General features: G+C 44.3%; 1 protein-coding gene across 1 annotated transcript in view; it reads left to right on the top strand.

Annotated features, from left to right (window-relative positions):
* cntn3b (contactin 3b) overlaps positions 1 to 26,365 on the top strand; it is a 107,601-nt gene that overhangs the window by 6,803 nt on the left and 74,433 nt on the right. The window lies entirely within an intron of this gene.

Genomic DNA, 26,365 nt, shown 5'->3' with positions numbered 1-26,365 from the left:
CCTGACGAGCAGTGGGTAGAGGTGGTAACCTTGTCACTAACATTCTGTTAAACGCTTACATTTTCTGTAATGCATCTGTGCTGAGAACATGGAGCGAGCGTGGCAGCAGGGGGTATCATTACACTTGCTCTAACTGAGCTATTGTCGGTAGAGCTGTAAACTCTTAGGGCGAATATCCACTGTTTCTCTCAAATGTATGTTACATCTGGTTCGGGGTTGTAATGTCCACCAGGAACATTGCACGGACATGAGAGAGTAGTGAAATGTTGGGTTTCTTGTGGTGTTTCTGTACTTAACTTAGATGAGGGAGTGATGAAGGGGTTCTTGTGTGAATAAATGGTGCTTAGTATATTTGCTCTGTATGCATATGGCTAGCCAGGGAAGAAGATGGATAGTAAACTAGGCTCCAGAGAAATGTATCCAGAGGGGAGAAAAAGGTTAATAGCAGTCATTTGTTTCTAGAAACTGAAATTTTGCCTCAGATGAGATAGTATATTTATACATTTTATGTCAAATGCCTGTGTAGGGAAAATTGTGGTACATTAGATTCACATATTTCTTTTGACACTTCACATGCACTGGTCCATGAAAATGGAGCAGAAAAATAGTGGGCCTGAAAAAAAACTGTCTGTCTCCCACTTGCTCCGCATGCCAGTGGACACACCAACCTCAGACCGCTGTGTGGGCTCGGCTACAGGTACCTTGTCAAAATTGCTCGCAGTGCACATTGGCCCTTACTTCTTCCACCCTCCCTCTTTTTTTTCTTCTCCCCAATTGTACTTGGCCAATTACCCCACTCTTCTGAGTCGTCCCAGTCACTGCTCCACCCCCTCTGCTGATCTGGGGAGGGCTGCAGACTACTACATGCCTCCTCCGATACATGTGGACTCGCCAGCCGCTTCTTTTCACCTGACAGTGAGGAGTTTCACCAGGGGGACGTAGCACGTGGGAGGATCACGCTATTCCCCCCCAGTTCCCCCTCCCCTCTGAACAGGCACCCCGAGCGACCAGAGGGGGCACTAGTGCAGCGACCAGGACACATTACCACATCTGGCTTCCCACCCGCAGACACAGCCAATTGTGTCTGTAGGGATGCCTGACCAAGCCAGAGGTAACACGGGGATTCATTCGAACAGGCGATCGCTGTGTTGGTAGGTAACGGAATAAACTGCCACACTACCTGGGTGCCCCAGACATTTGCCCTTACTTCTGTTCTCAATCAAGAGTTGGAGTTGGCAGTTTGCAAACCATTCTAATGTTCACAATCACTGTTCAAGAGTTTATCTCTCCAGAGCTGCTAGTGTGGATAATGATATGGTGGCAAAATGTGTTGCCTCCTATTTGATCTTCTGCCTTAAAAAATCCTATATACATCCTGCTTTGATAGTGGAATATCTTAACCTCAAGACATGGGTCTTTGAACTGAATGCTGTAATTTTCTAATAATTTGATGCAATGCAACATGGTGTGTAGATACTAATTTTGAATGAAACTACAACGATTTTTTTGCCTTTTTTTTATAACATTTTACAAAATAAGCTCACTCCATTTTTACACTAATGATATTTGAATTGGTCAGTGGGGCCACTTTAGCCTGTTTTACCGCAAAGCACAGATATTGAGAGAGAAACCAGCAAAGGAAAAGTAGTATTTGGTGTGAAAAATAAAATATTAGTGGTGGATTGGCCTTACTGGTACTGCCTTTAAATATTGTTGTTATTTTTCATTTATTTTACTTTGAGCAGTGGGTTGTTTAAGGTTTATTTGGGTTACATCAATGCCTTTCTTTGACAGTGATTGCACTTGACTTGTCTCCATCCTAGCAGCTGTCCTGATGCCATGGCAATATATTTTGTTAGTACTAAAATCAGGACCTCAAATATCCTGGACAGACTGTTCTACGTGCCCCAAGGGAAATAAAGGCTATGCTGTAACATCACTCGCTTATGCAAACTACAGGATGCATATTAATGCAATGCAAATATTTCTATAATTAGACAAGCCTAGCACACAGGTATTACTGTACAATTACATTCTTAGTGTCCAAAATAACTATATATTTATTTCTTATATACTGCTGGGATAGGCACCAGTATCACTGCAACCCTGAGAACAGGATAAGCAGTTTGTATAATGGATATAATAATGTATAATGGATGAGAGGCTAAACGTCTTCACGGATATATACCAAGTCCAGTTGCACTTGATTCAACTCCTTTGGATAACCATGACCTGGATGAATGAGAACATTCACAGACATATATTTTATATATATATATATGTGTGTGTGTGTGTGTGTGTGTGTGTGTGTGTGTGTGTGTGTGTGTGTATGTATGTATGTATATACACACACACACACACACACACACACACACACACAGTTGGCAGCTGATGAGTATGTGACACATGAAACAGGCTTGTACTGCTATGAATTATTTTTTTCCTACAGCTGTCTTTATATATATGATGCTGCTGTAGCCCATCTGCCTCAAGGTTTGACGTGTTGTGCGTTCAGAGATGCTCTTCTGCATACCTCGGTTGTAATGAGTGGTTATTTGAGTTACTGTTGCCTTTCTGTCAGCTCGAACCAGTCTGGCCATTCTCCTCTGACCTCTGGCATCAACAAGGCATTTTCGCCCACAGAACTGCTGCTCACTGGATATTTTCTCTTTTTCGGACCATTCTCTGTAAACCCTAGAGATGGTTGTGCATGAAAATCCCAGTAGATCAGCAGTTTCTGAAATACTCAGACCAGCCCGTCTGGCACCAACAACCATGCCACGTTCAAAGTCACTTAAATCACCTTTCTTCCCCATTCTGATGCTCGGTTTGAACTGCAGCAGATCGTCTTGACCATGTCTACATGCCTAAATGCATTGAGTTGCTGCCATGTGATTGGCTGATTAGAAATATGCGTTAACGAGCAGTTGGACAGGTGTGCCTAATAAAGTGGCCGGTGAGTGTATATATATATATATATATATATATATATATATATATATATATATATATACACTACCGTTCAAAAGTTTGGGATCACCCAAACAATTTTGTGTTTTCCATGAAAAGTCACACTTATTCACCACCATATGTTGTGAAATGAATAGAAAATAGAGTCAAGACATTGACAAGGTTAGAAATAATGATTTGTATTTGAAATAAGATTTTTTTTACATCAAACTTTGCTTTCGTCAAAGAATCCTCCATTTGCAGCAATTACAGCATTGCAGACCTTTGGCATTCTAGCTGTTAATTTGTTGAGGTAATCTGAAGAAATTGCACCCCACGCTTCCAGAAGCAGCTCCCACAAGTTGGATTGGTTGGATGGGCACTTCTTTGAGCAGATTGAGTTTCTGGAGCATCACATTTGTGGGGTCAATTAAACGCTCAAAATGGCCAGAAAAAGAGAACTTTCATCTGAAACTCGACAGTCTATTCTTGTTCTTAGAAATGAAGGCTATTCCATGCGAGAAATTGCTAAGAAATTGAAGATTTCCTACACCGGTGTGTACTACTCCCTTCAGAGGACAGCACAAACAGGCTCTAACCAGAGTAGAAAAAGAAGTGGGAGGCCGCGTTGCACAACTGAGCAAGAAGATAAGTACATTAGAGTCTCTAGTTTGAGAAACAGACGCCTCACAGGTCCCCAACTGGCATCTTCATTAAATAGTACCTGTTAGAGCCTGTTTGTGCTGTCCTCTGAAGGGAGTAGTACACACCGGTGTAGGAAATCTTCAATTTCTTAGCAATTTCTCGCATGGAATAGCCTTCATTTCTAAGAACAAGAATAGACTGTCGAGTTTCAGATGAAAGTTCTCTTTTTCTGGCCATTTTGAGCGTTTAATTGACCCCACAAATGTGATGCTCCAGAAACTCAATCTGCTCAAAGAAGTGCCCATCCAACCAATCCAACTTGTGGGAGCTGCTTCTGGAAGCGTGGGGTGCAATTTCTGCAGATTACCTCAACAAATTAACAGCTAGAATGCCAAAGGTCTGCAATGCTGTAATTGCTGCAAATGGAGGATTCTTTGACGAAAGCAAAGTTTGATGTAAAAAAAATCTTATTTCAAATACAAATCATTATTTCTAACCTTGTCAATGTCTTGACTCTATTTTCTATTCATTTCACAACATATGGTGGTGAATAAGTGTGACTTTTCATGGAAAACACGAAATTGTTTGGGTGATCCCAAACTTTTGAACGGTAGTGTATATATATATTGTAAGAGCCAAATTCAGGGTGTCCCTTTGGGTCTATGTTTTGCTCCTCCAATTGGTTAATTGGGTCAAGGTGTTTGCTCCTCCCACTTTATGGGGAACACATAGGTAGGACCTCACCTGTTGTTTGTTAGGTGTTGCTGCACAGAGGGCAAACAGTTTTCGACTTGTTGTAGAGGCTAAGCCCAGTGCTTTAAGCCACGGAGGAGCTACTGCTCAGGTTGACCTAAACAATGCACATTTCACACTACCACGTTTGTAAACAAAGTAGAATCGAACAATACAAACTGCTGTGCGAACACTTGGTCCATTTATTGTTCTTCGGCAATAATCCAGCACTAATCCATTGAACATGTAAACGCTACACAAGTGTGTGAGTAGTGGTCGAAAACTGTTTGCCCTCCGTGCAGCAACACCTAACAAACAACACGTGAGGTCCTACCTATGTGTTTCCCATAAAGTGGGAGGAGCAAACACCTTGACCCAATTAACCAATTGGAGGAGCAAAAAATAGACCCAAAGGGACACCCTGAATTTGGCTCTTACAATATATATATATATATATATATATATACACTACCGTTCAAAAGTTTGGGATCACCCAAACAATTTTGTGTTTTCCATGAAAAGTCACACTTATTCACCACCATATGTTGTGAAATGAATAGAAAATAGAGTCAAGACATTGACAAGGTTAGAAATAATGATTTGTATTTGAAATAAGATTTTTTTTACATCAAACTTTGCTTTCGTCAAAGAATCCTCCATTTGCAGCAATTACAGCATTGCAGACCTTTGGCATTCTAGCTGTTAATTTGTTGAGGTAATCTGGAGAAATTGCACCCCACGCTTCCAGAAGCAGCTCCCACAAGTTGGATTGGTTGGATGGGCACTTCTTTGAGCAGATTGAGTTTCTGGAGCATCACATTTGTGGGGTCAATTAAACGCTCAAAATGGCCAGAAAAAGAGAACTTTCATCTGAAACTCGACAGTCTATTCTTGTTCTTAGAAATGAAGGCTATTCCATGCGAGAAATTGCTAAGAAATTGAAGATTTCCTACACCGGTGTGTACTACTCCCTTCAGAGGACAGCACAAACAGGCTCTAACAGGTACTATTTAATGAAGATGCCAGTTGGGGACCTGTGAGGCGTCTGTTTCTCAAACTAGAGACTCTAATGTACTTATCTTCTTGCTCAGTTGTGCAACGCGGCCTCCCACTTCTTTTTCTACTCTGGTTAGAGCCTGTTTGTGCTGTCCTCTGAAGGGAGTAGTACACACCGGTGTAGGAAATCTTCAATTTCTTAGCAATTTCTCGCATGGAATAGCCTTCATTTCTAAGAACAAGAATAGACTGTCGAGTTTCAGATGAAAGTTCTCTTTTTCTGGCCATTTTGAGCGTTTAATTGACCCCACAAATGTGATGCTCCAGAAACTCAATCTGCTCAAAGAAGTGCCCATCCAACCAATCCAACTTGTGGGAGCTGCTTCTGGAAGCGTGGGGTGCAATTTCTCCAGATTACCTCAACAAATTAACAGCTAGAATGCCAAAGGTCTGCAATGCTGTAATTGCTGCAAATGGAGGATTCTTTGACGAAAGCAAAGTTTGATGTAAAAAAAATCTTATTTCAAATACAAATCATTATTTCTAACCTTGTCAATGTCTTGACTCTATTTTCTATTCATTTCACAACATATGGTGGTGAATAAGTGTGACTTTTCATGGAAAACACAAAATTGTTTGGGTGATCCCAAACTTTTGAACGGTAGTGTATATATATATATATATACATCATACATATACATACATAGAGAGAGAGAGATCGAGATCAAGATAGAGAGAGAGAGATCGAGATCAAGATCTCTGTGTATTTCCACAAAGCTGTCAGAGATATCAAATCAAAGTATCGAGACATGAGGATATTGGGCATTAACAATATTTTGTGTTTGCATTACAGATCCCCCTTAAAATTATACTCTAAATCATACATTATGGTAACTAATGTTACTTTACTGCACAAGTCATGTATGATTTCAAGCAACCCATGAATGGTTTGCAGTTATTCTGTAAGCCGGTCAGTCCTCAGAATGGTACAAATGTGCCATTTCTGCTTCGGCACTCTTGACCATCTTTTGCAATTCGTCAAACAATCCATAAGATAATTTTCTGGTTTATCTAAAGAAAGTTAAGCATGTAGGAGGGTTATGTGGATGAGTACAGGTCACAGATATAAAGAAAGATTGAGGTCAGTGTTTCAAATACCAGTTTATTCAATACCTATAAACCCTGTGGCAGAGGTTTCCAACAATGTGGGTCCAGCCATGTCAAGAGACATGTATGCGGGTTTTTAACTCATCCAATCACAACACTCACTGATTTAGCACATCTTCAACCACATAGGGAGAGATTAATTTATCAAATCAGCTGGTTCAGTTGTTGGTTAGAATGAAAGCACCTGGCTCTCAATTGCATAATATTGAAGACAAGTGCCCAATAGATGAAAGGTGTTTTCACACGTAGTTCTTTTAAAAGGAACCATTCTCAGTTCTTTTTAAGAGAACAAAAAAGGGAACCAACAGTAAAAAAAAAAAATAAAAAAAAACCTCAGTCCTCTTTGTGTTTACAATGTAACTTGACTCAAAAGAGGACTCAGCTGTCTTTCTGGTCCACTTCAGTACTAATGAGACCTCAGACTCTTGTTCATACCTAATATGCCTTAGAACAATTATGCAGCCCAATTCAACTAAAACGTCTTCCTCTGCTATGCCTGTTACAAAAATGAACTGTTTTATTAATCCATGCATATCATCTAAAATTGAAGCCTGGATAAAAGCCCACCAAATCCTCAAGCAAACAAATCTCATTTTGACAAATAACACCAATCTGGCACAACCCTGATCTGACTACCAATAAAACAATCACATTTTTCCCCGCCTGGCTTTCAAGGAGCATTGTCCAACTTGGACAACTGTTTCATAAAAACCAATGCGTCTCCTTCACTCAACTTGCCAAAAAGTATTATTCCCTTTCCTGAACCTTTTCTTTCAGCCTATCGAACTATGTCAAGGGATTAAATATACATAGAATTACATCTCTCACACAATTACCAGAATGTTCAGCCTTGGCAGATATATTTCTCAAATTGAGGGTGGGAAAGAAATTTATATACAAAATTTACATGACCCTCATTGTAAAATACACTATTGTGGGCCTCTAATGTGAGAAATGGTCATCTGACATCACCATCGACAGTTCTCCTGATCTCTGGATTTCTGTCCTCTGCCATGCATTTAACAGCTAGCTCCTCCACCACCATCATTTTATGTGCTTCTCATACCAAATGTCAAGAACTCAGTTGTGTCATCCTCGGACCAAACTCGGAATCTAGAGGTTAAATCATCTATTGGCTATTCTGGCCAGAGTTAACTCCGGCCAGAATGGCCAATATTTTGGGGTTTCTGGTGTAGCTGCTGGCTGCTTGCTTCCATTTCCTATGAAGAATTCCTCTTCCATGTGCGCAGCATTGTTTACAGTTGGATTAGCAACTTGAGACGCAAGAACAGAGTTGGAGTTGAGAAACGACATCTATGACTGGATTGTGTCACAACTAGTCAACATGAGTCAAATATTTCTCCACACAATACACAAACATCGATACTTTTAGTAGGTGTTTTAGGTCCAGACAACATTTCGGATAATGCGTTCCGCCTCTTTCACTCCCCACACGGACTGTTTCCAACATGCAACTAAAGCATGTTCCTGCAGACGTTGCTGCCTATTCAAACCTGATTAATCAGTACTACTCGGACTAAAACGGAAACCGAAATGGAAACCAGAATGCCTCCGATGCCAAATCTTGTACATACCCACACCCACACACACACACACACACACACATATATATGGCAAGCCTTGAGGTGTAAAATTGTAAAGTCAAAATGTGAAGCCGACCGAGTCCGCTTTATCTTCACAATGCATAAATCTGACGGACTTCAAAATGAGCATTAAATGTCCCCCCAGGAGGTATAGTTCAGTTTGTTTTAGAGGGGTCTGGGTTCATTTGGCATGTTAACAAATGCACAAAACCTGCTGAGTCAAGCTCTGAGTCCACTTTAGAGGCTGAAATGAACCAAGTGTGAAAACCCTTTACGTTTCAATCAAACTGAATTGACTGCATTGAGCTAAGGTTAAAAGACTGAGTTTCAGTGGATGGAGTGTCTGCTAGTTTGTTAGCAAATCCATTTAGCCCAATACTTTCTGATTACTTTGAAAGTTGACATACTAATGCTCTGCTTCACCATGTCCTCACACAGAGTATTTAAAACTTACAGAATTTAATTTGACAAATGTCCCAGTGTAGTGCTAGAGTAAATATTGGTGGGTAGAGAGCAAGTTTTATGAATACATCTCTTACTGTGGCGCCAATGACTTACTCTAATTGCCCATCAGTGCGGAATCAAGGCAAAGCTGCAATCTGATAGGCAAAATACATTGTGTTAGTTCTGTATTAATGTCGTTATCTTTTAATTTGCGTTCACTTAGAGTATAACTCTTCTATTTTTATCCCCACCAGGCAGATAGACTGGAGGGCATTGTGTTTGGTCGTTCGTGTGTGTGTGTGTGTGTGTATGTGTGTGTGTGTGTGTGTGTGTGTGTGTGTGTGTGTGTGTGTGTGTGTGTTTGTGTAGGCGGCTAATCTCACAAACTACTGGACACATCAGCCTAAATTTTTTTTGTGCACAGTTATGAGTGTATGATGTAGAACCTATCATGATTGTGGTGATTCAAACCCTTCGAAAAATGTTAGTCTCTTTCTTTGTTATCGCCGCTCCCTCTCTTCGTTCACTCTCTAGCTCACTTGACCAATGCTGCTCGCTGTCACTGTCCGATCTAAATCAACAGTGCCCAAGTGTGTGCATGCATGACTCACATCTGCAATTGACTCAGATCAGGCAGCGGCATGATCAATAGTTATTAAAAAATGTTGATAAGCCAAAAAGTCCTACAGTTATAAAGGAATACTTTCCTTTAGGTTGCAGTCAAAACAGGAAGTGTTGCATATTCTTATGTCTGCCCGATCTGAGTCAGTAGTAGATGTGAGTCACGCATGCGCGAGCGTGAGTGGTTTACCCAGCTTTATCATATTATGACAATAAAGACAGGGCTAGTTTCAGACCAAAATGGTCGCATAGAAAACCTTTTCTTTTTGGAAAGTGGAAGTTCATATTAGACTTGGTCACATTCGTGTGAAGGTCTGCCTAGGAGGCTGCACATCTACATATGGTCAGACGAAACATTTTTATTAGGTAGATTTTCTTTAACTTGAGCACTGCATATTAAAAAGTTGCCCCCCCCCCCATATTTCCCATTCAATCGACTTGGGCGCTGTGCAGAAGTATTATAATGGCAGGAAAAACACTGCGTTTTTTTTTCTTTTCTGTCTGTGTGGGTGTGTGTATCTATTCACTACTAATGTAGTTTGATGTACTATCAACCTAATAGGTTTAGTGCTCATTATGACTGTATGATTAAGGACCCCTTGGGGTTGCGGTGATTCAAAACCTTTGAAAAACCTGTTTTATATCGTAATTGAGTGCCAACTTCTCAGCTGGTTTTTCGCTTAAAGAGAGACTGACATGCCCTTTCTGAACACATTTTTTTAACATTGGGAGTTTGAATCATAACTGAAAATATGTGTGGTTTTATGAATTCAAAGCTATTGGCTACTGTCTTTCTACGCATTTTACCTGCGACCACGGCATGGTGGTAGGCCTACGGCACGGCAGTGCAGTACAACTTGGCGAATAATATGTTTGATGATACAAATAACTTAGATAGATAGATGATAGATATTTAGATAGATAGATAGCTAGATAGATAGATAGCAGTATGTCATAGCAAGTTTGATAATAAAGTCTCAGCAAAATAGCCGAGACTCTACGGACACACCCTATATGCAAATTGACTGGTGTCTACGTATCCACCAGCACAGTTTGTAGTAATTGGACACCATCTACAGTCAACCACAGATCTCTCTCGAGTGGCCGCAGATGCGCTGTTTTGGCCACTGAATTTCTCCGTGGTCATAGTCCAACTCGGAACACAGCCTATCAATAGGAATTTTCAGATTTTGATGTCAGTATCACTTTAAGTCTGAGCACCGGAGAAGGAGAGATGGTGGGGATCTGCACTCTACTGAGTGCACTCTTCTAGTTTTGATTAAAATATTTTCTTCTTGAATTTGATTACCGATCAATGAGTCAACCACAAGCATAGATTCCACAACTTACCTGTTAACCTTTTGCTTTTTGGTTTGAACATACATATTCAGTCACAACTGTCACCAGAGTTTGCATGTGGACATTTTACATGCCTACTAATACATGTGTGAACGCAAGATGGGCTAGTGTGAGTCAGTGTGTGGATACTACCATCTTTCTGGGCGTAGGGCCCCAAGAAAACCCCAGTGAAGTGGGCAGCTAAAGACAGTGCTGCAGCACATTCCCCAGCCTCTAGCTGATGAAGAGGCTTCATGCAAAATTGATGTGAACCTCAAGGTCACGAAGAGTTCAATCAGCATACGAGGATCAGCCATTGCTTGAAGCAGAACACAGTGAACAGAACCATTCTCGCGGATTCTTTGTTGAATTTAAGCCTCTCTGTCTGAACTTTGTTAGATTCGATATATTTCAGCTGACATTGTGTCCCATACCTGTTGCATGTTTCTGTTTCTTTGGTAGTTTAATGTTACTTTAAATTGAAGTGAATAAATGGAAAGAGAGGGGAAAACAAATATTATCATTTGAAATTAGCAAATGGCTGACAAAGAGGCCGTTCAGATTTTTTTTTTTTAATTTCCCCCCTTTTTCTCCCCAATTGTATCTGGCAAATTACCCCGCTCTTTTTTGAGCCGTCCCGGGGAGCACCCCGACCGACCAGAGGAGGCGCTAGTGCAGTGACCAGGACACATACGCACATCCGCAGACACGGCCAATTGTGTCTGTAGGACGCCCGACCAAACCGGAGGTAGCACGGGTATGCGAACCGCCGACCCCCGTGTTGGTAGGCAACGGAATAGACCGCTCAGCTACCCGGGCGCCCAAGGGGCCGTTCAGACGTTGCGTCTAAAAACGGGTGGAAAACGTCCGCCATGCGTCTTTCTTTTAACCAAGGTGCTTGCCAGTTTGCGCTACTGTCACGCCTGCCGTTCCTACCAACCAAACTAAAAGCTGTGCACAGCGATGACATGTTATCACGACACGATATATGCGACTATTGGTCCAAATCACAAGCGGTTTGTGGCGGTCTTATGATTTGGCCATTTCATACGGGGAAAAAAGTGGTAATTTAAATCTCACTGACTACACTAACTGTCAAAACAAAAATAAACGGATATCCGGTACGGCGAATCCCTCACTGGAGTTTAACTGCCAGATTTTTCCTTGGACGGAAAGCATGAAAACATGCCCCGTGGAGCTCATTGGGTAATGCTTGTCACATGATCTATGGTGCGCTCGCTGCATTCGGAAAAAAAATAGATGTTTCCATCTCCGTGCTCCGCGGGCGCGCCTGATAAAACAAACGTCTTGCACACACACAAACACACATTTACATTTTCGAAATAAATCACCATCATTCATCATTCACACACAGAGACAGACAGGGCAAAACAGGAGACACTGGGGAAGAGGGAAACACATGGGAACAAAAGGGAAACAACTGGAGGTGCGGACAATTATTGTTGAATCCGGTCCCATACTCTTGTCATTTTTTAGAAATTGTATTCTGTTTGATTACTCTGTATATAAAATATCTTATATGCTGCAATTTGGATGTTAATATCAACTGTCTATATGCAAAGGATAGTTAATTGGGATTAATTTAATGTTTGGGTAGTCTGTGTATAGTTCCCTGGGATAAATATTTTGTAAAAATAACCTTTAGATGCCATAGTTTTTAAGTAGGGAGCTTATTGCAATGCTGTACCCAATGTAGGGATTGAAAGATAATTGTTTCTACCTCCGCCAGGCGGTACCCGGGAGGGAATATTGTTTGGTTGCGCGAGTGCGTGCGTGTATGCACGTGCGGCTGTCTCGCATACTACTGGGCTTATTAGCCTAATATATATATATATATATATATATATAGCACAGTTATGACTATGATCAAGAACCTCTCGTGGTTCCGGTGATTCGAAACCTTTGAAAAACGTTTGTTCTCGCTGACGCCGTTCCCTCTCTTCATTCACTCTTTAGTTTGCTCGACCAATGTTGCTCTCAGTCAACCATGTGCATTGACTCAGATCGGGCAGCGACAGTTCCAAAACATTATGTATTCATAGGGGTAGCGAGAGATTTTTTTTTCCAACCAATTTCGGGAACGCCTGCCTCTGACTGTTTAAGGTTTGGGAATGCCTGCCTCTGATTGGTTAAGGTTAGGGTGGAATTAGGGTTAGAGTTAGCCAATCAGGGCTTTTATCACACGGACGTTTGATCTAATGTTGGTTGGAAAAATGCTACATGCATTTGGGTACGAGTCTTGAAAGTCAACGAGAAGTTGATCGTGTTTCACAAGTCAGCAAATCATTCACTGCTGATATCAGCACAGGAGGAACCTGGATGAACCAAAAAATATAACTTCTTGTTACAGATCAGAGAGGACCCACACACAGAATCACTGAGCAGAGGCAGGAGTTAGGCAAAAGAGTGACTTAAACTGATAAAAAAAAGGCAATATATCCAATCAGGCAGGATACGAAGCACACCGAGAGCACAAACTGCAATCTGGCAAACTACAAGGGCCAATGGACCAGACTATATACTGGGGTAACGAAACAGACAAGCAACAAGTGTGGCAGCATGAGCAACTGATAGGCTGACAGAAAATGCAGGGGGCGTGCCAGTGGGTGGAGACAGTGTGCTGGTGGGAACAGATGGCAGGTGCTGATTGGAGAATGAGCGGAGGGGTGTGTGCAGGAGAAGCAGCAGGAGAGAGGGGGCTGAGAGGAGCAGGAAGCTCCAGCAGAGTCGATGACAGTACCCCCCCCCACACACAAACACACAGATGCCCCCCCCAGGCATCCTACTGGGCTGGTCAGGGTTCAGATGGTGAAATTTCCTAATGATGGTGGGGTCGTAGATGTCCCTGACAGGAACCCAAGATCTTTCCTCAGGGCCATAGCCCTCCCAGTCCACCAAATACTGAATGCCTCTCCCCTGGCGTCGAGACTAGAGAAGTTTCTTGACAGTGTAGACTTCTTCGCCATTGAATAGCCAGGGAGGAGGGTTGGCAGGTGGGGCAAGGACACAGTTGCGTACTGGCTTGATACAGGAGACGTGAAAGATGGGATGGATTCTCCGAAGGGTCCTGGGCAACTGTAAATGAGCAGCAGAGGGATTAATAATTTTAGACACCGGAAATGGGCCCACGAACCTGAGAGTCAACTTTCTGGAGGTAGTCCGGAGGGCTAGGTCCCTGCACGACAACCAGACCCTTTGTCCTATCCGATATCGGGTAGTGGCGGAGCGATGGCAGTCAGCCTGTTCCCTTTGATGGGCAGAGGACCACAGGAGTTGGGCACAGGCTCGTTGCCAGATCCAGTGACATCTGCAGACAAAAGCCTGGGCAGAGGGCACAAGTGTTTCCTCCTCTTGTGAGGGGAACTGAGGGAGTTGATACCCAAAACAAACTTGAAATGGAGAGAGCACCGTGGAGGTGACAGGCAGTGAATTATGCGCATACTCAACCCATGAGAGGAGCTGACTCCAGGAGGATGGGTTCTGGCTGACCATGCAGCGGAGGGTGCTCTCTAGGTGCCGATTGGCCCTCTCAGTCTGCCCAATGGTCTGTGGATGGAAACCTAATGACAGTTGGACTGACGCACCTATGAGAATACAGAAGGCTTTCCACAAACGAGAGGTGAATTGAGGTCTCCTCTCAGAGACCACAGAGGTAGGCAAGCCATGTAGCCTAAAATCATGTTGTACCAGGAGTTGAGCATTTTCCTTAGCTGTGGGTATTTTAGGCAGTGAAATGTAGTGCACATACTTTGAAAAACGATCAACCACAGTAAGGACCACTGTGTTACCCTCAGAGTCTGGGAGACCGGTGATGAAGTCCAGGGCTATGTGTGACCAGGGTCGTCATGGAATGGGCAGTGGGTTTAGTAGTCCTGCTGGAGGATGATTGGACGGCTTCCCCTGGGCACAGTTGGGACAGGCAGCTACATACTCCAACACGTCCTTCTGCATGTGGGGCCACCAAAACCTCTGGCAGAAACTAGCCAAAGTGTGTGAGACCCGTGGGTGGCAGGCAAGTCTGGCTACATGAGCCCATTGGAGAACCTGGGAGCAGACAGACACAGGAACAAACAGCCTTCCTCTAGGTTCAGTACCTGAGGATGGATGTTGACAAAGGGCCTCCAATACTTTTGGTCAACAGAGAACCGGACAGTAGCGAAGAGACACTGGCTGGGCAGTATTGTGTCAGGTTCGGAGGGTTCCCCCTCATTGTCAAACCGGCATGACAGGGCATCCGGCTTCACATTTCTGGACCCTGGACGGTAAGAGAAGGGTGAAGTTGAAACATGTGAAGAAAAGTGCCCACCTTGCCTGCCTGGAGTTGAGATGCTTCGCTGTCTTAATATACTCCAGGTTCTTGTGGTCCATTCAAACCAGAAATGTTTCTCCACCACCTCCAACCAGTGTCTCCACTCCTGCAATGCCATCTTGACAGCCAAGAACTCCCGATGTCATAAGATCTTTCTGTGGAAGACAAATGGTGAGAGAAGAAAGCACAGGGGTGCAGCTTATTATCCTTGGGGGACCGCTGAGACAGGACAGCCCCCACTCCCACATCGGAGTCGTCCACCTCAACCCCAAATTGGAGCTGAGGATCAGGTGTGATGAGGATAGGAGCGGAGTTGAAGGCTTTCTTCAGCTTAGAAAAAGCTTCTTCTGCAGCAGTTGACCAGGAAAGGGAACCTTGGAGGAGGTAAGAGCGGTTAGTGGGGCATTAATGGAACTGTAACTGTGTATAAACCTCCTATAGAAATTTGCGAATCCCAGGAACCTTTAAAGCTCCTTCCGGGTAGCGGGCTAAGGCTATTCTAGCACTGCCTTGACTTTGGCAGAGTCCATCTCCAACCTCCCAGCAGACACTACAAACCCCAAGAAAGCCACAGTGTTCTGGTGAAATTCGCACTTCTCAGCCTTCACATACAGCTGGTTCTCCAGTAAGCATTGAAGGACCCGCCTCACGGTTTGCACATGCTCCTGAGGAGACTTAGAGAATATCAGAATATCATTCAGGTACACATAGACAAACTGATTAACCATGTCCCGCAACACGTCATTAACAAGGGCTTGGAAGACAGCAGGGGTGTTCGTCAAACCAAAAGGCATTACCAGATATTCATATTGTCCACTGGGTGTGTTAAAGGCCGTCTTCCACTCGTCTCCCTCACGAATGCGCACCAGGTGATAAGCATTGCGGAGGTCCAGTTTAGTGAAGATGGTCGCTCCCTGTAAGTTCTCAAAAGCAGAGGAGATAAGTGTCAATGGATACCGGTTCTTAACTGTGATGTCATTGAGGCCCCAGTAGTCAATGTAAGGCCAGAGGGAATGGTCTCTCTTCGCCACACAAAAGAAGCCTGCACCTGCTGGAGAAGAGGATGGCCAGATAATGCCTGTAGACAAAGCATCACTAATATATTTGTTCATGGCCTCAATTTCAGGGACTGTCAGAGAGTAAAGCCAACCCTTAGGCGGTGATGTTCCGGGCAGCAGATTAATAGCACTGTCGTATGGCCAGTGCGGTGCAGAAGAATAGTGGCATGTGACTTGCTGAATACAGGTTTTAAGTCCAGATATTCAGCTGGCACTGCCGACAGGTCTGGAAACTCCTCCAGTGGCTCCATGACACCACATGGTGGCAAGGCTGACAAAAGACACTGCAACAAACAGAAAGTGCTCCAACTCAAAATAGTGTTAGTAGCCCAGTCAATTTGGGGATTGTGCTTGACCAGCTAGGGATACCCCAATATTAGGGGGACCTGAGGAGTGTCTATCAGGTGCAAGGGAATCTTTTCACAGAGACTCTTGGAAAGCAAGAGTGTTACAGGTTCAGTTACATATTTTACCTTAGCGAGAGGCTGGCCGTTGAGAGCGTTGACTTGTAGGATTTGGGGTAGCTCTTGGGTGGGGATTCCCAGTTGCCTGACCAACGCTGTCAATCATGCTTTCATGTGCAACAAAGTCCAGCAGCACGCCAACCTCCAATTGTTGATCTCTCCGTTGAAGGGTGGTGGTTAGTAGAGAGCGTTTGACGGAAGAATTGGAGAAGGGGCAGATGCTCACCAGTAACTCTGCTCTACTGGCGAGCGTTGCCTTTTAATGGGCAGGAAGCGACGTTGTGTCCCAGCTGGCCACAGTATAGGCAGGAGCTTGTGGTGATGCTTTGTCGTCGTTCTGCTGGACACAACTGTGTGTGGTCCACCTGCATTTAGGCTCAGGATCCGAAGGGCCCAGGGCTCTGCTGCTGGTGATCTACGGGGGGAAAACTGAGGGCGTCCGGCAAGCCTCTCTTTCTGCCTCTGTGTTAGCCTGGTATCAATGCAAATGGCTAGATCAATGAGTGAGTCTAGCATAGCAGGTAGTTCACGGGTGGCTAGCTTGTCCTTTATAGTTTCAGAGAATCCATTCAGAAAGACATTGTACTGAGCCTCCACATTCCAAGAACAGTTAGCAGCCAATGTGCAAAAGTCAGTGGCATAATCAAAGACTGACCACCTCCCTTGGCGTGCCTGCAACAAGACCTGTGCCGCCTCTCTTCCACTGACGGACCAGTCGAACACCTTCCTCATTTCCTGAATGAAGTTATCCAGGGAGGCATAGACAGATGAACTGGCTTCCCAAAGTGACGCCCCCACTCCCTCGCTCTCCCATCCAGGAGAGTGATGATGTAGACAACTCTGGAGTGATCAGATGGGAAGGTAGATGGCTGTAGCTCAAACACCAGAGAGCATTGTGATTAAAAAAAAAAAAAAAGAATGGCAAAGGTCAGGCTCACCACTGTAGTGGCTGGGAGGAGGCAGATGTGGCTCATGGCTGGGATGCAGCACCAGAGGAACGGGCGGCAGCAATTGTGAAGAAGCCGCTGGGCTGAATGGAGCTGTGTCCTGGAGCTGCCGTAGCTGAGCAGACAGGTGATCAATGCTGTCAGCGAGTACTTGCAGTTACTGTGTGTAATAAATCACGGAATGTCCAGTCAAACAGTGCAGGTTAAGTGTCTACTTTATTCAGCTAATAGGTCAGCACACCTGTATGCAACACGACTTTCACGCATAAAATCTACTGTCGTAAAACCCCTTTCATATACAGCCACATCACAGTTTCCATCACTGTCGTGCACATTACCGTATTAACTGTAATACTATGACATCTCCCCCTTTTAGTTTGTCTTTCCCCTTTTAAAGTAAACAGATATAACATTATGTTAAACATTATGTAAACAGTGCTATTCTTCTGTAGCATCAATAAAACTCTTACCACACTGACAGCAACAATAAGGCTTCAACATTCAGTTTAACATTTCACAACCTATTACACTCTGGAACTCTTGACATTTCCAAATAACTCCTTAGTTATATAGTTTACCATCTGGAACTCTTTTTTCCCCTTTGTTCACCCTTTTCTTCCCCTCCTATTTTCATAAATGTAAATCCCCCCAAAGGCCATGAGATGTGAGAACATAGTCACTCACAAGTCCAGTCTAGCAACTGGTTTAATGACCCGTCCAGACCTGGTCTGTGACAGTTTCTCTGTACCAGCATGTATGCTGACACTGGGGGTGTGTGGACCAGTCCCATGTCCAACTGTGTCATAGGGCTCTTGACTGGCGTCCTTGTGAACAGGTGAGACAGGCGCTATGCTCCCAGCTGGCTCTGGAGCAGGCATCGCCTGGAGATGGCAACGGTTATGCCAGAACGTGCCACCCTGCTGTGTCTCGATGAGGTAAGAGTGTGGTGTGACACTCTTGCTGGTCACTACTGCAGGCGTTGTCCAGAATTTCTGGTGGTCCAGCTTGGTGAGAACATGACCACCTGGCTGCAGTGGAGGTAGAGATCTCACCCCGTGACATTGGTTATAATAGAAGGCTTTCTTTTTGGCCTTGTCCTTCTGCTTGATCCTTTGCAAATTAGGCCATCTAGGTTGCAGATTTCTCCCTAGGGTAGGAAGCGTCATCCTGATCTTCCGGCCCATTAGGAGCTCAGCTGGGCTGGCTCCCATGGTGCTGTACGGAGTCGACCTGTAGCACATGAGTGCAATAAGAGGGTCCTTCTGTTTCAGGATTCTCTTTGCAGTCTGCACAGCCCTTTCAGTGTGAACATTTCCTTGTGCATTGTGCGGGCTCGAGGTGATATGTTTAAAATCGAGCTCACGGGCTAAGTCTTGAAACTCGGTGCTCGAGAACTGTGGCCCATTGTCACTCATGACCACATCCGGTAAGCCGTACCAGGCACATGTTGCTTTTAGCTTCAGAGCGACTTGAGCACTGGTTGTTGTTGCCATGTGTAGAATCTCTGTGTATCTAGAGTAGTAGTCTGAGATAACTAAATAGTTCTGTTTGTTGTACTCACACAGGTCCAGAGCTATACACTTCCATGGCCTGTCAGGGAGCAGAGTAGAGATCAATGGTTCCTTTTGCTGTGCTCTTCTTCATTCACAGCAAAACTGACATGACGAGACTTTGTGTTTTATCTGTGAGGAAATGCCTGGCCACCAGACAGAGGTGTTTGCCCTTTCCCGATACTTTGTGAGGCCCTTATGTCCATCATGAATCCTATCAAGAACTTATGTCCTCAATGTCTCAGGTATCACTATTCGGCATCCCCTAGTAACCATTCCATTATACCCTGAAAGTTCACTTTTCATTGGAAAACACTCTCTTATGTTACCTGGGACTTCACTCATGTGTTCAGGCCACCCTGACCTGATGTGTTTGATCACCGTCTGTAGCGTCTCATCCACTGCTGTGGCTGCTCTGATGCTGGCCAGCTTCTGTGGAGTAGCAGGCATGTTGATGTAGCACTCCACATCTGAGTGTGTGTCCATCTCGTTCTCCATGTGGCGCACAGGGCTCCTTGACAGTGTGTCTGCCACAACGAGTGTCTTTCCAGGTGCATACTCAGCTATGGGTTTAAACCCCATGAGCCGCATAAGACGTCTCTGGCACCGTAGTGGAACATTGTCTAAGTCCTTGCTATTCATTAGTGGGTCTGTCACTAGTATGAAACTCTCGAGGCCATAGAAGTATTTTTCAAACCGCTTGCAGGCCCAGACACACGCCAAACACTCTTTCTTGATCTGCGCATATCTGGTTTCCACATCAGTCAATCTCTTGGAGCAGTATGCTACTGGCTTCCAGTCTTCCCCATGGACCTGCAGTAGCACGCCACCGATCCCATAGCTACTTGCATCAGCTGAGACTGCGGTGGGTTTGTTGATGTCATAGAATGTCAACACAGGCGATGTCATCAGGAGCTCCTTAAGCCTCTCAAACACTGTCTGTTGTGCTGACCCCCAGGTCCATGCTGTCTTGGAATTTAGCAGCTCATACATTGGCTGGCCCACTGTGGATAGGTTTGGCACGTATTTACCAAGATAGTTCACCATGCCAAGGAATCGTTTCAGGTCCTGCACGTTCTCTGGTGTGGTGAGCTCTCGGATAGCCTCCACTTTGGCTGGATCTGGTCGCACGCCAGCGGCATCGATCACATGTCCCAGGAATTGAAGCTGTTTCTGCCTCAGCACACACTCTTCCTTGTTGAGCTTAAGTCCAGTGGACTCGACTCTCTCCAGGACTTTCTGAAGCTGAAGGTCGTGTTCTTCCATGTCTCTTCCGTACACAACTATGTCATACATGTACACAGCTGCCCCCGGTAGGCCATGCAGTGTCTCTGTCATTTTTCTTTGAAATATCTCTGGTGCACTCATTATTCTAAATGGTAAGCATCGGAAACGGTACCTGGCGAATGGAGTGATGGACATCGTCAGCCTGGCACTGTCACTTTGCAAAGGGATCTGGAAAAAACCTGAGGCTGCATCGAGGCTGGAGAACACCATTGCTCCACTCAGCTTGTCTATGATCTTCTCCAGTGTAGGTAAGATGAATCTCGCTCTCTTGACCTGTTCATTCAGTTTCTTTAGATCCACGCATATTCGCACTTTTCCAGACCTTTTCAGGACAGGCACCATAGGGGCACACCAATCTGTCGGCTCTGTTACCTCCTCTATAATGCCATTCTCCTCCATCCGGCGCAGCTCCTCTCTAACCTTGTGCATTAGCAGTATTGGGACCCTGTGCGCTGTGTGCACTGCATACGGTGTGGCACTGTCCTTTAACTGTATCTTTATAGGCTGTGTCTTGAGAGTGCCATGCTCCAAATGCATTATGGACCTCCTCGACTCGCTTCACAAGGCCTATCTCTGCTGAAGTGGAATGGCTGAGTAAGTTATTGACACTCTGCTCTCTGATAACATACACTGGGAATGAGTATGACTTGCCCTTGTACATGGTGCATGCTTGAAATTGCCCTTGACAATTCAACTGACCCCCTGGGCTGCATACTGAAATGCTGGTCTGCTTTAGTTCTCTCTCTGGAATTAGCATATAGAAAGTCTCTTCACACATAACACTAGCGTCTGCTCAAGTATAAATCTTAAACTCCACTGGTGTTGCACCAATAAGAAGCTGTACTGTCCATTTTTCATCACTCAAGTTTGCATTCACTGATCCCAAAAAGTATGCATTCTGCTCATCAGTCTTTGTAACTTCACTCACCGATTTGCTCTTACACATTCTCTCCCAATGCCCATTTTTGTTGCACTTGCTGCATGCTGATTTGAACGCTGGGCATCTTTCCTGGTTTTTGTGTTGCATTTTTCCACATCTGCCATACTTTCCTCCGCGCTCTGTGTTTCTGGAGTCTTTGCCTCCTTTCTGTTTAGTGTTATGTTGCCATTTTGGGTTTTTCTTCCACGCGCCCTGTGCGTGCACCTCTTGCACAGCTGTTGCAACACTTGTACCTTCCCCTTGCTTGCTAATTTGCATGCTAACGGTCTCTGACTGACGCACTGACAGTATTGTTTGTGCTAGCATGCGATCATTACTGAGTTGCAACTTATGAGACTGCTCTTTATCTAGAATCCCTACTACAATCCAGTCACGCATATTCTCATCCCTATTTATCCCGAACTCGCAGTGCTCTGATAGCTCATAAAGGGCTCTGATAAATATCTCTGCTTTCTCACCTGGCTGTTAGACCTGCTGATAGAAAATGGCTCGCTCGTGGATTATATTCCGTTTAGGGAAAAAGTACTCATTGTATTTATCCATGACTATATTGTAATCCTTCTCGTGTGCTGCTTCAGCAAAAGTGAAAGACTTGAAAATATGATCTGCTTCACTCCCCATCGCATATATTAGAGAACTAACTTGTACTTCACCACCTTCCTTGTGGAGCTTGGTCGCCATTCTGAATCTCTCAAAGCGTCTTTTCCAGTCAGCCCATTCCGCCGGTTTATCAAAGCAAAAGTTTTCTGGTGGGCTAAATTTCGCCATAATTCCCTATCTTTGTGAATATAAGCCTCACCTCTAACACCATGTAATGAATCACGGAATGTCCAGTCAAACGGAGCAGGTTAAGTATCTACTTTATTCAGCTAATAGGTCAGCTCACCTGTATGCAACACGACTTTCACGCATAAAGTTTACTGTCGTAAAACCCCTTTCATGTGCAGCCACATCACAGTTTCCGTCACTGTCGTGCACTTTACCGTACTAACTGTAATACTAGGACACTGTGTTACTGTGGCCATTTCCTTCTGATGAGTGCTGAGAGCGGATACTTTGCTTGTCCACCAGAGCGCAGAGGTGTTGAAATTCTGCTGGGTCAATTCCTGGCCAGAACGTGCTAAGGTCAAAGAGCTTAGATCAGGGGTTTTCAAAGTGTGAGGCGCGCCTCCCCTGGGGGGCTCCAGAGTGCTTCAGGGGAGGCGCAGCGTGAGAAAAAAAAACGTGAAGAAAAAGTAACCGTATACATATAGCTAAATTTAGTTAACTTCAGCAATGCTTCGAGCAAAATGGATCGATTTTTAGTAACATTACCTACAGTGAGAAAGGAGACAACGTCTGGGGCAAGCAGAAAACGGAGGAAGCATGACCATGATTATTTAAAGTTTGGATTTTCATGGATTGGTCCTGATGACGCCCCACTGCCGCAGTGTGTTATCTGCAAAGAGGTGCTAGCTAACGGCAGTATGAGACCATGTAAACTCTGGCGTCATATTGATACGAAACACCCAAGTTTGGTGACCAAGCCACAGGAGTTTTTTGATAGGAAGCTAAAGGAATTGCAGTCACAGAAGAAAGTCATTGACACATTTAGCACTGTAAATACCAAGGCAACCGAAGCATCATACCGAGTGGCGTTGTGCATAGAGCTAAGGCAGGTAAACCCCACTTTAAAAATATGTTTAAAATGTTTAAAAAGATGTTTAAAACGTTTAAAAATGTTTAAAAAGATGTTTAAGATGTTTACAAATGTTTAAAAAGATGTTTAAAACATAAAAGATCATCTTCAAAGATATATCATTTATTGTTGAAACCCGTTTTTATACCTGAATGGAACATACATTATAGCAACAACAATAATAGTAATAATAGCAATAATAATTTGGAGGGGGGAGGCGCAGCTGTTTTTATGTTCTCTGAGGGGAGGCTCACTTTCCTACACTTTGAAAACCCCTGGCTTAGATAACAAGAGCGGACGCTCCATTGGTTCGTCCATGTAACACCTACACCCCATTGCTGAGCCAGGCTGCCGCCATTTTGGACTGAAAGTTGATTGTTTATGTTGCTGCTGTGGGGCGCTGATGGATTCTTGTAGATATTATGAGGAGATAAACCACTTAAACAATCTTCAGTAGGATTCGTAGTAGCCTAGAAGGGCTTTGATTCTAGCTATGTTGATATTACAAACAAAAAGCAAACATCAAGGCCTAATTTCCACTATTACGATCTCACTTTTATGACATTGCAATTGTTGAACCATGGACTGGACCAGAAAAAACAGATCTCTTTATGATGTGGACCAAAAACAAGCAGCATCATTTGACGGCTAAAGAGAGAAGAGTGTTTTCTTCTTGAAAATCTTCCCAAGGCTGAAGTCTTCTTCATGGACCACCTCTTTCCAGAACTTATCTGCCACTGCAAAGACCCTCACCTGGCTGAAGAAATCAAATGTCTGTACTGCAAAAGGTCTAGCTTTGGCAAAAGGATCAAGTGCACAGATTGCTGCCAACACCTTCACTATGCATGAACAGTGCCGGATACTCAAAAAAAAATTGAACCGTGGATGAAAATAGATCAAAATCATAAATGGAGAGAAGTGCACTTGCAGTTCTGCAGAGACTGGAGATAACACTCAAAATTCAAGAAGAAATAAATAATTCACCTCAAGACAGAAATGTTAGATATATTGTAACGTGCATGGATAAGTAGACATGTTGGCCCTTGGCTAATGTGTCAGACCCTTTAGTCGAGCGGGTTCGCGTCCCGGCCGCGGCAGTTCCTGTGGTTGCCCCCCCGAATTCGCTACATTGGTGTCAGAATTGGGATGGTGAGACCGTAAGGCCATCGGAAGCGTATGCGCCCAGAGGCGTGAAGGAGCTGATATGCTTAAGCGCGGGGACGCGCTTCCCGAAGGAGGGGGGTAGTGTAACGTGCATGGATAAGTAGACACCTTGGCTAATGGGTCGGACCCTTTAGTCGAGCGGTTAGCGATGTGATACGGGTTCGCGTCCTGGCCGCGGCAGTTCCTGTGGTTGCCCCCCGAATTCGCTACAATATGTTCATTTGGTATTATTATTCACATTTGTCATTGGAAACACAAATTTACATTTAATTTTAAATTGAAATTTACATTTCATTTTGATTACATTATTTACATTTCATTTTAATGCAATGAAAATAAAATCTATCTGTCTATCAATATTGTATTATTGTTATCACTTGTTTATTGTCCTTTATTATCAATTATAGGCCTACTCTGTTCTAATGTCCTGTCTTGACATCCTGTCTTAGTGTCATCTCCTTAAGTGTTCGTTATGTACTTATTGTTCACTTGGTATTGTCTGTTATGCTCTTGCACAGTTAAAAAAAATCTTTCTATCTATCTATCTATCTATCTATCTATCTATCTATCTCTATTGATGACTGATTTTGAGAAATTTTCTGTTGCTCTTCTGGTTTGGCTGAGAGATACGGCGGTTTTCCTTCCGTAGGATGTGATGGATTCTGATGTGTAAGAACAACTTGACCATGTAGATGAGAGCCTTTTGGCACTTCTTCCTGTCACACACCAGTTTGTTGCACTCACTCACAACCTGCATGCTACTGGTAAAACTCACCCCCCCTCCAGGCCATCTCAGTAGATAACTGACATGATGTTCTTTCTGAAGTTACTTTCCAGGGCTGCGATTAGATCAACCAGTGCCAGGCTGGGCACTTTAAGGCCCTTCTCTCCTAGGTTGAGATCAGTGTACTGTTTGTAGATTAGAAATGTGTACTGTGGATCGTCAGGGACATCTGTGGTCAAGATGTTACACTCTTCGCAGTGACCACCGGTACTATACTTCTGTACAACCTTACTGCCTATATACCCAGCTATATAAACCAGTACATTGCCGTCATGATCCATTCCAGACACTGATATCGGTGGCCCCATCACACTCAGTAGGTCCAGCACACACTGTGGAAGGACACCCTCAGGGGGACTAACATGGGATAGTTCTGACATATTTTAGTCAATGCTGCCGATAGATAGACATCGGATAGTTCTGACAGTTAGTAGCGGAACACTGTTTTCGATTTTTTTCTATTTCTTTCCGCGGAATCAGCGGCTGTTTGACGTTAGTCTTCATGCTGACTGACTGGTCTTGAGATTTCTCCAGATTTCAGTCCATAATGGCGGAATCGCTACATCAGCGCCCTCTTAAGGCTGTTACAGAAAAACGACCGAGTGTCCGCTCTTCTAAGGTTTGGGAATGTCTGCCTCTGATTGATTAAGATAAGGGTGGAGTTAGGGTTAAGAGTTAGCCAATCAGGGCTTTCATCACACGGACGTTTGATCTACAGTTGGTTGAGGACGTCAGGCAAGGCAGAAAGTAGTAGGGGCAATGGCAGAGCTGGACTGAGCTGAATGAGGGATGGCAAAGCTGAGCAGGACAGACGGTGTAGCAGGCAGGCAGGCAGGCAGGCAGGCAGGCGGGGGGGGGGGCAGAGAGTAGTGATCCTGTATAAAGAGGATTAAGAGGTACCTTGGGGCGTCCGGGTGGTGTGGCGGTCTATTCCGTTGCCTACCAACACGGGGATCGCCGGTTCAAATCCCCGTGTTATCTGCGGCTTGGTTGGGCGTCCCTACAGACACAATTGTCCGTGTCTACGGGTGGGAAGCCGAATGTATGTATGTGTCCTGGTCACTGCACAAGCACCTCCTCTGGTCGGTCAGGGCACCTGTTCAGGGGGGAGGGAGAACTGGGGGGAATAGCGTGATCCCACGTGCTACGAGCGGTTGACGACTCCACATGTATCGGAGTAGGCATGTGGTGGTCTGCAGCCCTCCCCGAATCGGCGGAGGGGGTGGAGCAGTGACCGGGACGGCTCGAAAGCATGGGGTAATTGGCTGGTTACTATTGAGGAGAAATTTAAAGCGAAAAAAAAAAAGAGGTACCATACACCTTCCATCATTCTCCAACAAACTGCCATAAGGGGATGCTGATGATATTTCCAAGGGCCTTGACTGACAGGGGTTCTCAAAGATGTTGGTAAATATGGTAAAATAAGATCATCATTCACTAAAATTGTAAATAAATATTTTACTTAGCTTATGAGTACAAATAAAACTTTTGTTTTTATTTACACAAATTGGTTTCATCCTGCCCTCTTGTCAGTGGCACTTGCTGTCATCCCTAACAGTGTAGACATATGTAGTATGGCAGTATGTCTTCTCTGAAAACAAAATTAAAGTCAGGGTTTCGCTGAAAAAGAAGAGAGAAAAGAGAGGGTGATGGTACCTTTATACAAA

This window comes from Lampris incognitus, chromosome 2 (assembly GCF_029633865.1).
Source record: "Lampris incognitus isolate fLamInc1 chromosome 2, fLamInc1.hap2, whole genome shotgun sequence".
NCBI classification, from domain to species: Eukaryota; Metazoa; Chordata; class Actinopteri; order Lampriformes; family Lampridae; genus Lampris; species Lampris incognitus.
This window is presented reverse-complemented; position numbering and strand designations above follow the sequence as displayed.